The sequence below is a fragment of the Rhipicephalus microplus genome, unplaced genomic scaffold (genome assembly GCF_043290135.1).
Source record: "Rhipicephalus microplus isolate Deutch F79 unplaced genomic scaffold, USDA_Rmic scaffold_687, whole genome shotgun sequence".
Taxonomy (NCBI): domain Eukaryota; kingdom Metazoa; phylum Arthropoda; class Arachnida; order Ixodida; family Ixodidae; genus Rhipicephalus; species Rhipicephalus microplus.
The window spans coordinates 25,001-33,455 of NW_027465243.1; positions in this window are offsets into that span (position 1 = coordinate 25,001).

Here is an 8,455-nt window from a genome sequence, read left to right on the forward strand (position 1 = left end):
CGGAAGAAAAAGCTTTCAAAGTGTCGTAGCACGATGCACACTGCTGTTCGTGTGGAACAAACGTGACTACCGTGCTGTACGGTGGAGTTCTGTGCGCAAAAGCGGCGGGTGTGTTTCTAAGCACCACAGCGTTGTGTCAAAAAAGAGGTGCCTGAGAGAAACGCATGCGACTGCCGTGCTTTGCGGCATAGCACCGTGCGCAAAAACGGTGCGCATGCAAGAGGTGTCAGAGCTAGCGAACTTTTGCCACGAGCAACAGGTCACTAAAAGCCTATAGATGACGGTGTTGGAGGAAAAGAAAAATATCGAGAAAGCACTGCGGTGTGCCGTGCGTAGGGACGGGCGCGCGTGCCACATGCCGCCGAAATATGGGTGTCGGAGAAAACAGAGTGCCGCGCGTAACGAGGGGCGCGCGTGTTACAGAGAGATATGCCCAAACGCATGAAAGTGTACGCAGGTGTCCTAAGGCAGTTTTTTTTTTTTTCCTCATTTTGATGTCGCCCCGGCTGACGTGGTTTTCGTTTTTCCGTGCCGCCCCGGCTGACGCGGTTTTCGTTTTTCCGTGCCGCCCCGGCTGACGCAGTTTTTGCGCCGCCCCGGCTGACGCGGTTTTCGCGCCGCCCCGGCTGACGCGGTTCCGACTTTGCACTTTTTGGCTCACCCCGGCTGGCGGCCCACTCACTCGATCGCCAGGTCTGTTTGCCCCGGTGGTTCCACCGCCAGGCTTAAGCGCGAACTTTTTTTGTTTGTTTTCTTTTGATTAAGCGCAAGCTTTTTTCTTTGTTTTCTTTTGATTAAGCGCGGGCTTTTTTCTTTGTTTTTTTTGCATTCGCCCCGGCAGACGCGGTTTTTGCGCCGCCCCGGCTGACGCGGTTTTTGCCGCCCCGGCTGACGCAGTTCGGACTTAGCACTTTTCGGCTGTGCCTGGCTGGCGGCCCACTCACTCGATCGCCATGTCTGTTTGCCACAGTTTTCCCGGTGGTGCCGCACCCGGGCTCGCCCCGGCTGACGCGGTTTCGTGCCGCCCCGGCAGACGCGGTTTTCGCGCCGCCCCGGCTGACGCGGTTTCGTGCCGCCCCGGCAGACGCGGTTTTTTGCCGCCCCGGCAGACGCGTTTTTTTTTTCTTTCGCCCCGGCTGACGCAGTTTTCGCGCCGCCCCGGCAGACGCGGTTTTCGCGCCGCCCCGGCAGACGCGGTTTTTTGCGCCGCCCCGGCTGACGCAGTTCGGACTTGGCACTTTTTGGCTGAGCCTGGCTGGCGGCCCACTCACTCGATCGCCATGTCTGTTTGCCACAGTTTTCCCGGTGGTGCCGCACCCGGGCTCGCCCCGGCTGACGCAGTTTTCGCGCCGCCCCGGCTGACGCGGTTTCGTGCCGCCCCGGCAGACGCGGTTTTTTGCGCCGCCCCGGCTGACGCGGTTTTTTGCCGCCCCGGCTGACGCAGTTCGGACTTGGCACTTTTCGGCTGTGCCTGGCTGGCGGCCCACTCACTCGATCGCCATGTCTGTTTGCCACAGTTTTCCCGGTGGTGCCGCACCCGGGCTCGCCCCGGCAGACGCGTTTTTTTTTTTCTTTCGCCCCGGCTGACGCAGTTTTCGCGCCGCCCCGGCTGACGCGGTTTCGTGCCGCCCCGGCAGACGCGGTTTTTTGCGCCGCCCCGGCTGACGCGGTTTTTGCCGCCCCGGCTGACGCAGTTCGGACTTAGCACTTTTTGGCTGAGCCTGGCTGGTGGCCCACTCACTCGATCGCCATGTCTGTTAGCCACAGTTTTCCCGGTGGTGCCGCACCCGGGCTCGCCCCGGCTGACGCAGTTTTCGCGCCGCCCCGGCTGACGCGGTTTCGTGCCGCCCCGGCAGACGCGGTTTTCGCGCCGCCCCGGCTGACGCGGTTTTTGCCGCCCCGGCTGACGCAGTTCGGACTTAGCACTTTTCGGCTGTGCCTGGCTGGCGGCCCACTCACTCGATCGCCATGTCTGTTTGCCACAGTTTTCCCGGTGGTGCCGCACCCGGGCTCGCCCCGGCTGACGCAGTTTTCGCGCCGCCCCGGCTGACGCGGTTTCGTGCCGCCCCGGCAGACGCGGTTTTCGCGCCGCCCCGGCTGACGCGGTTTCGTGCCGCCCCGGCAGACGCGGTTTTTTGCCGCCCCAGCTGACGCAGTTCGGACTTAGCACTTTTTGGCTGAGCCTTGCTGGCGGCCCACTCACTCGATCGCCATGTCTGTTTGCCACAGTTTTCCCGGTGGTGCCGCACCCGGGCTCGCCCCGGCAGACGCGTTTTTTTTTTTCTTTCGCCCCGGCTGACGCAGTTTTCGCGCCGCCCCGGCAGACGCGGTTTTCGCGCCGCCCCGGCAGACGCGGTTTTTTGCGCCGCCCCGGCTGACGCGGTTTTTTGCCGCCCCGGCTGACGCAGTTCGGACTTGGCACTTTTTGGCTGAGCCTGGCTGGCGGCCCACTCACTCGATCGCCATGTCTGTTTGCCACAGTTTTCCCGGTGGTGCCGCACCCGGGCTCGCCCCGGCTGACGCAGTTTTCGCGCCGCCCCGGCAGACGCGGTTTCGTGCCGCCCCGGCAGACGCGGTTTTTTGCGCCGCCCCGGCTGACGCGGTTTTTTGCCGCCCCGGCTGACACGGTTCGGACTTTGCACTTTTCGGCTGTGCCTGGCTGGCGGCCCACTCACTCGATCGCCATGTCTGTTTGCCACAGTTTTCCCGGTGGTGCCGCACCCGGGCTCGCCCCGGCAGACGCGTTTTTTTTTTTTTTTCTTTCGCCCCGGCTGACGCAGTTTTCGCGCCGCCCCGGCTGACGCGGTTTCGTGCCGCCCCGGCAGACGCGGTTTTTTGCGCCGCCCCGGCTGACGTGGTTTTTGCCGCCCCGGCTGACGCAGTTCGGACTTTGCACTTTTTGGCTGAGCCTGGCTGGCGGCCCACTCACTCGATCGCCATGTCTGTTTGCCACAGTTTTCCCGGTGGTGCCGCACCCGGGCTCGCCCCGGCAGACGCGTTTTTTTTTTTTCCTTCGCCCCGGCAGACGTGGTTCCCCCCCCCCCCCTCCGTCTTTCTTTTTGTTTTTTTTTTTCGCCGCGGCTGAAGTGGATTTTTCGGTGCCTCGACGCCCCGGTAGTCGCGGTTTTTCCGTTTCCGCACGGCCCCGGCTGACGCTGCTCGGTCACAGTCGCCTTTTGTGGTGATTGCAGACTTCTTGAGCGCGGGTGTTTTTTTTTTTTGTTGTTGTTGTTGTTTTATTACGCATTCGCTCCAGCAGACGCTGTTTAGACTTTTTGTTTCCTCTTTTATCCTGCGACGAGGTGACGAGGTTTATTCGGTGCCCCGCCGCCCCGGCTGAAGTGATTTTTCCTGTCCCGTGCCGCCCCGGCTGACGCGGTTGGGACTTCGCGTTTGTTCGGCCGCCACGGGTTTTGGCGCACTCGCTCGGTTGCTTGTTGTTGCCACTTGTTGCGAACCCAGGTTTCTTGAGCGAGCGCGGGCGTTTTTTCTTCCTTTCTTTCTTTGTTCTATGTGTTAGCGAATCGGCCTTTAATATCACACGAGGACTCACAACCAACAATTTTCAGTTTGAAGTGTAAAAAATCTGCAGGTGTTGACGTAACTGACTTGCCCCGTACCCTTGAGTACATCCATGAAGTTCTCGTAGTACTACTAAATCGCATTATTCCAAGTGGAGAAATTCCCATAAACTTGCAAACCTCTACACGAAAATCGGTGCGCGTGATAAAGTTGAAAATTATCGTCCGATATCAAATGTGCCTTCTATAACACAAATTCTAGGAAAAAAAAAAAAAAAACACTTGTTCGCCGTTTTCTGCGCCGTGACTGGCAGCACTCCGGCGAAGCGAAACGGGGTCGATTCGAGCACGATATCGGCGTCTTTCGACGTGCTCGCCGGCGACCGTCGCACGAGTACGTCGCACGAGCGCGTCTGCCGGGGCGCCGTTTGCGAAGCCGACGCAAAAGTGGGAACCGCCGCTCGGATGATCGCCGCTTTCGGCAGAGTGAGTGTTGGCACTCCGGGGAAGCGAAACAGCGTGAATGCGCCCACGAAATCGGCGTATTTTGAAGTGCCCGCCGGCGACCGTCGCACGAGTACGGTAAACCGCGTCAGCCGGGGCGTAGTTCGGGACGCCGACGAAAAAGTGGGAAGCGCAACTCGGATCTTCGCCGTTTTTGCAGGAGTGAGTGGCGGCCCTCCTGCGAGACCAAGAAGCATCGATTCGTGCACGAATTCGGCGCCTTTCGACGTGATCGCCGGCGACCGTCGCTCGAGTAGGGCAAACCGCGTCTGCCGGGGCGGGCTTCGGGACGCCGATGCGAAAGTGGGAAACGCTGCTCGGATGTTCGCCGTTTTTGGCCGAGTGAGTGCTGGCACACGGGCGAAGCCAAACGGGGCCGATTACGGCACGATATCGGCGTCTTTCGACGTGCCCGCCGGCGACCGTCGCACGAGTACGGTAAACCGCGTCAGCCCGGGCGGAGTTCGGGACGCCGATGCGAAAGTGGAGAACGCCGCTCGGATCTTCGCCGTTTTTGGAGGAGTGAGTGGCGGCACTCCGGAGAAGCCAGGGAGCGCCAATTAGCGCACGATATCGGCGTCTTTCGACGCGCTCGCCGGCGACCGTCGCACGAGTAGGGCAAACCGCGTCTGCCGGGGCGGGGTTTACGACGCCGACGCAAAAGTGGGAACCGCCGCTCGGATGTTGGCCGTTTTTGGCAGAGTGAGTGCTGGCACTCCGGCGACGCGAAAGAGCGCGAATGCGCCCACGAAAGTGGCGTATTTGGACGTGCGTGACGGCGACCGCTGCAGGAGTACGAAAAACCACGTCAGCCGGGGCGAGCGACACACGGCGGTCTGGGTGCTTATCGCTGCTATTATAGGGGCACCCCGGCAGACGCAGAAAAAAAAAAAAAAATTTTCGACCTTCTTTTTTGCTGGTCGAGCTCGGGTAACCCAGGTCGCAATGGGAGCCGCGCACGAAAGCGGCGTCGCGAGACGCGTTCGCGGTCGCTAGTCGCACGAGCTCGGCAACCGCGTCAGCCGGCGCGGAGTTCGGGATGCCGACGGCTAAGTGGGTACCGCTGCTCGGATGTTCGCCGTTTTTGGCCGAGTGAGTGCTGGCACTCCGGTGAAGCCAAGGAGCGCCAATTCGTGCACGATATCGGCGTCTTTCGACGTGCCCGCCGGCCACCGCCGCACGAGTACGGCAAACCGCGTCTGCCGGGGCGGGGTTCGCGACGCGTACGCAATAGTGGGAACCGTCGCTCGGATGTTCGTCGTCTTTGGCCGAGCGAGTGCTGGCACTCCGGCGAAGCGAAACGGGGCCGATTCGGGCACGATATCGGCGTATTTCGACGTGCTCGCCGGCGACCGTCGCACGAGTACGGCAAAGCGCGTCTGCCGGGGCGAGGTTTGCGACGCCGACGAAAAAGTGGGAAGCGCCGCTCGGATCTTCGCCGTTTTTGCAGGAGTGAGTGGCGGCCCTCCTGCGAGACCAAGAAGCATCGACTCGCGCACGATATCGGTGTCTTTCGACGTGCCCGCCGGCCACCGCCGCACGAGTACGGCAAACCGCGTATGCCGGGGCGGGGTTGGCGACGCCGACGCAAAAGTGGGAACCGCCACTAGGATGTTCGCCGTTTTTGGCAGAGTGAGTGCTGGCACTCCGGCGAAGCGAAAGAGCGCGAATGCGCCCACGAAAGTGGCGTGTTTGGACGTGCTTGACGACGACCACCGCAGGAAAACGAAAAACCACGTCAGCCGGGGCGAGCGACCCATGGCGGTCTGGGTGCTTATCGCTGCTATTATAGGGGCACCCCGGCAGACGCAAAAAAAAAAAAAAAAATTTTTTTCGACATTCTTTTTTGCTCGTCGACCTCGGGTGACCCAGGTCGCAGTGGGAGCCGCGCACGAAAGCGGCGTCGCGAGACGGCTTCGCGGTCGCTAGTCGCACGAGCTCGGCAACCGCGTCTGCCGGGGCGGAGTTCGGGACGCCGACGGCTAAGTGGGAACCGCCGCTCGGATGTTCGCCGTTTGTGGCCGAGTGAGTGCTGGCACTCCGGCGAAGCCAAACGGGGCCGATTCCGGCACGATATCGGCGTCTTTCTACGTGCTCGCCGGCGACCGTCGCACGAGTACGGCAAAGTGCGTCTGCCGGGGCGGGGTTTGCGACGCGTACGCAATAGTGAGAACCGTCGCTCGGATGTTCGTCGTCTTTCGCCGAGCCAGTGCTGGCAATCCGGCGAAGCCGAACGGAGCCGATTCGGGCACGATATCGGCGTCTTTCCACGTGCTCGCCGGCGACCGTCGCACGAGTACGGTAAACCGCGTCAGCCGGGGCGGAGTTCGGGACGCCGATGCGAAAGTGGGAAGCGCCGCTCGGATCTTCGCCGTTTTTGGAGGAGTCAGTGGCGGCACTCCGGTGAAGCCAAGGTGCGCCAATTCGCGCACGATATCGGCGTCTTTCGACGTGCCCGCCGGCCACCGTCGCACGAGTACGGCAAACCTCGTCTGCCGGGGCGGGGTTTGCGACGCCGACGCAAAAGTGGGAACCGCCGCTCGGATGTTCGCCGTTTTTGGCAGAGTGAGTGCTGGCACTCCGGCGAAGCGAAAGAGCGCGAATGCGCCCACGAAAGTGGCGTGTTTGGACGTGCTTGACGACGACCACCGCAGGAAAACGAAAAACCACGTCAGCCGGGGCGAGCGACCCATGGCGGTCTGGGTGCTTATCGCTGCTATTATAGGGGCACCCCGGCAGACGCAAAAAAAAAAAAAAATTTTTTTCGACATTCTTTTTTGCTCGTCGACCTCGGGTGACCCAGGTCGCAGTGGGAGCCGCGCACGAAAGCGGCGTCGCGAGACGGCTTCGCGGTCGCTAGTCGCACGAGCTCGGCAACCGCGTCTGCCGGGGCGAGTTCGGGACGCCGACGGCTAAGTGGGAACCGCCGCTCGGATGTTCGCCGTTTGTGGCCGAGTGAGTGCTGGCACTCCGGCGAAGCCAAACGGGGCCGATTCCGGCACGATATCGGCGTCTTTCTACGTGCTCGCCGGCGACCGTCGCACGAGTACGGCAAAGTGCGTCTGCCGGGGCGGGGTTTGCGACGCGTACGCAATAGTGAGAACCGTCGCTCGGATGTTCGTCGTCTTTCGCCGAGCCAGTGCTGGCACTCCGGCGAAGCCGAACGGAGCCGATTCGGGCACGATATCGGCGTCTTTCCACGTGCTCGCCGGCGACCGTCGCACGAGTACGGTAAACCGCGTCAGCCGGGGCGGAGTTCGGGACGCCGATGCGAAAGTGGGAAGCGCCGCTCGGATCTTCGCCGTTTTTGGAGGAGTCAGTGGCGGCACTCCGGTGAAGCCAAGGTGCGCCAATTCGCGCACGATATCGGCGTCTTTCGACGTGCCCGCCGGCCACCGTCGCACGAGTACGGCAAACCTCGTCTGCCGGGGCGGGGTTTGCGACGCCGACGCAAAAGTGGGAACCGCCGCTCGGATGTTCGCCGTTTTTGGCAGAGTGAGTGCTGGCACTCCGGCGAAGCGAAAGAGCGTGAATGCGCCCACGAAAGTAGCGTATTTGGACGTGCTTGACGGCGACCGCCGCAGGAGTACGAAAAACCACGTCAGCCGGGGCGAGCGACCCACGGCGGTCTGGGTGCTTATCGCTGCTATTATAGGGGCACCCCGGCAGACGCAGAAAGAAAAAAAAAAATGGGGACATGGCGTGCGTCACCGTGCGGCTTCGCAGCGTTGCCGAAGTCGCCGAGCCCTTCGACTGAGCCGAACGGCGGACAGGGAACGTTGGTCGGCCGTTCTAACCTGTCGGTGCCACGCCGAGACGTCGTTAAGGAAAACCGCGTCGTGGGCCTCTACGACGCCGTCGAGTCGTTGTACGTTTGGTGTCCAGCGTGTCGGCGGCGAGTAGCGGACACGTCGTTCACGACTTCGGTCTTTCGCAGTCGACGCGAACTTGCGGAGAGTCGTGGTGCCTCACGTTTTCGGCAGAAACCGCGGCGGAATTTTCCCGTGCGTGCGCGCACGACCTCGGTGCTGTGCCGTCAGCGTAGTGTTGCACAAACTCGTGGCCTACCAAGGTGCGGTACGTTTGCGGCCGTATCCTCGGTGGGAATTTCGTGAGTAGGGTCGCAAATTCTACGACCTCGGCGGGTTTGAGAGCGACGTAGACTTGTGGCACGCTCAACATGCCACACGTTTCGGGGCACACCCGCGGTGAAATTTTCTCGAGTACGCTCGTATTAGGGCCCAAGGAGGTCTGGGTACTTATCGCTGCTATTATGTGGGGGTTCTCGTGAGCGGCGTACGCGAAAGCGACCGGGTGTCTGATATGCGGCGGGCTTCGGCCTCGTCAAGCGTGTCCTCGGGTCTGCTCCAGGGGAATCCACGGCAGTCGTCTGCAGCCTCATCCGCTTGATGCGTTAGGGGCTGGTTGTC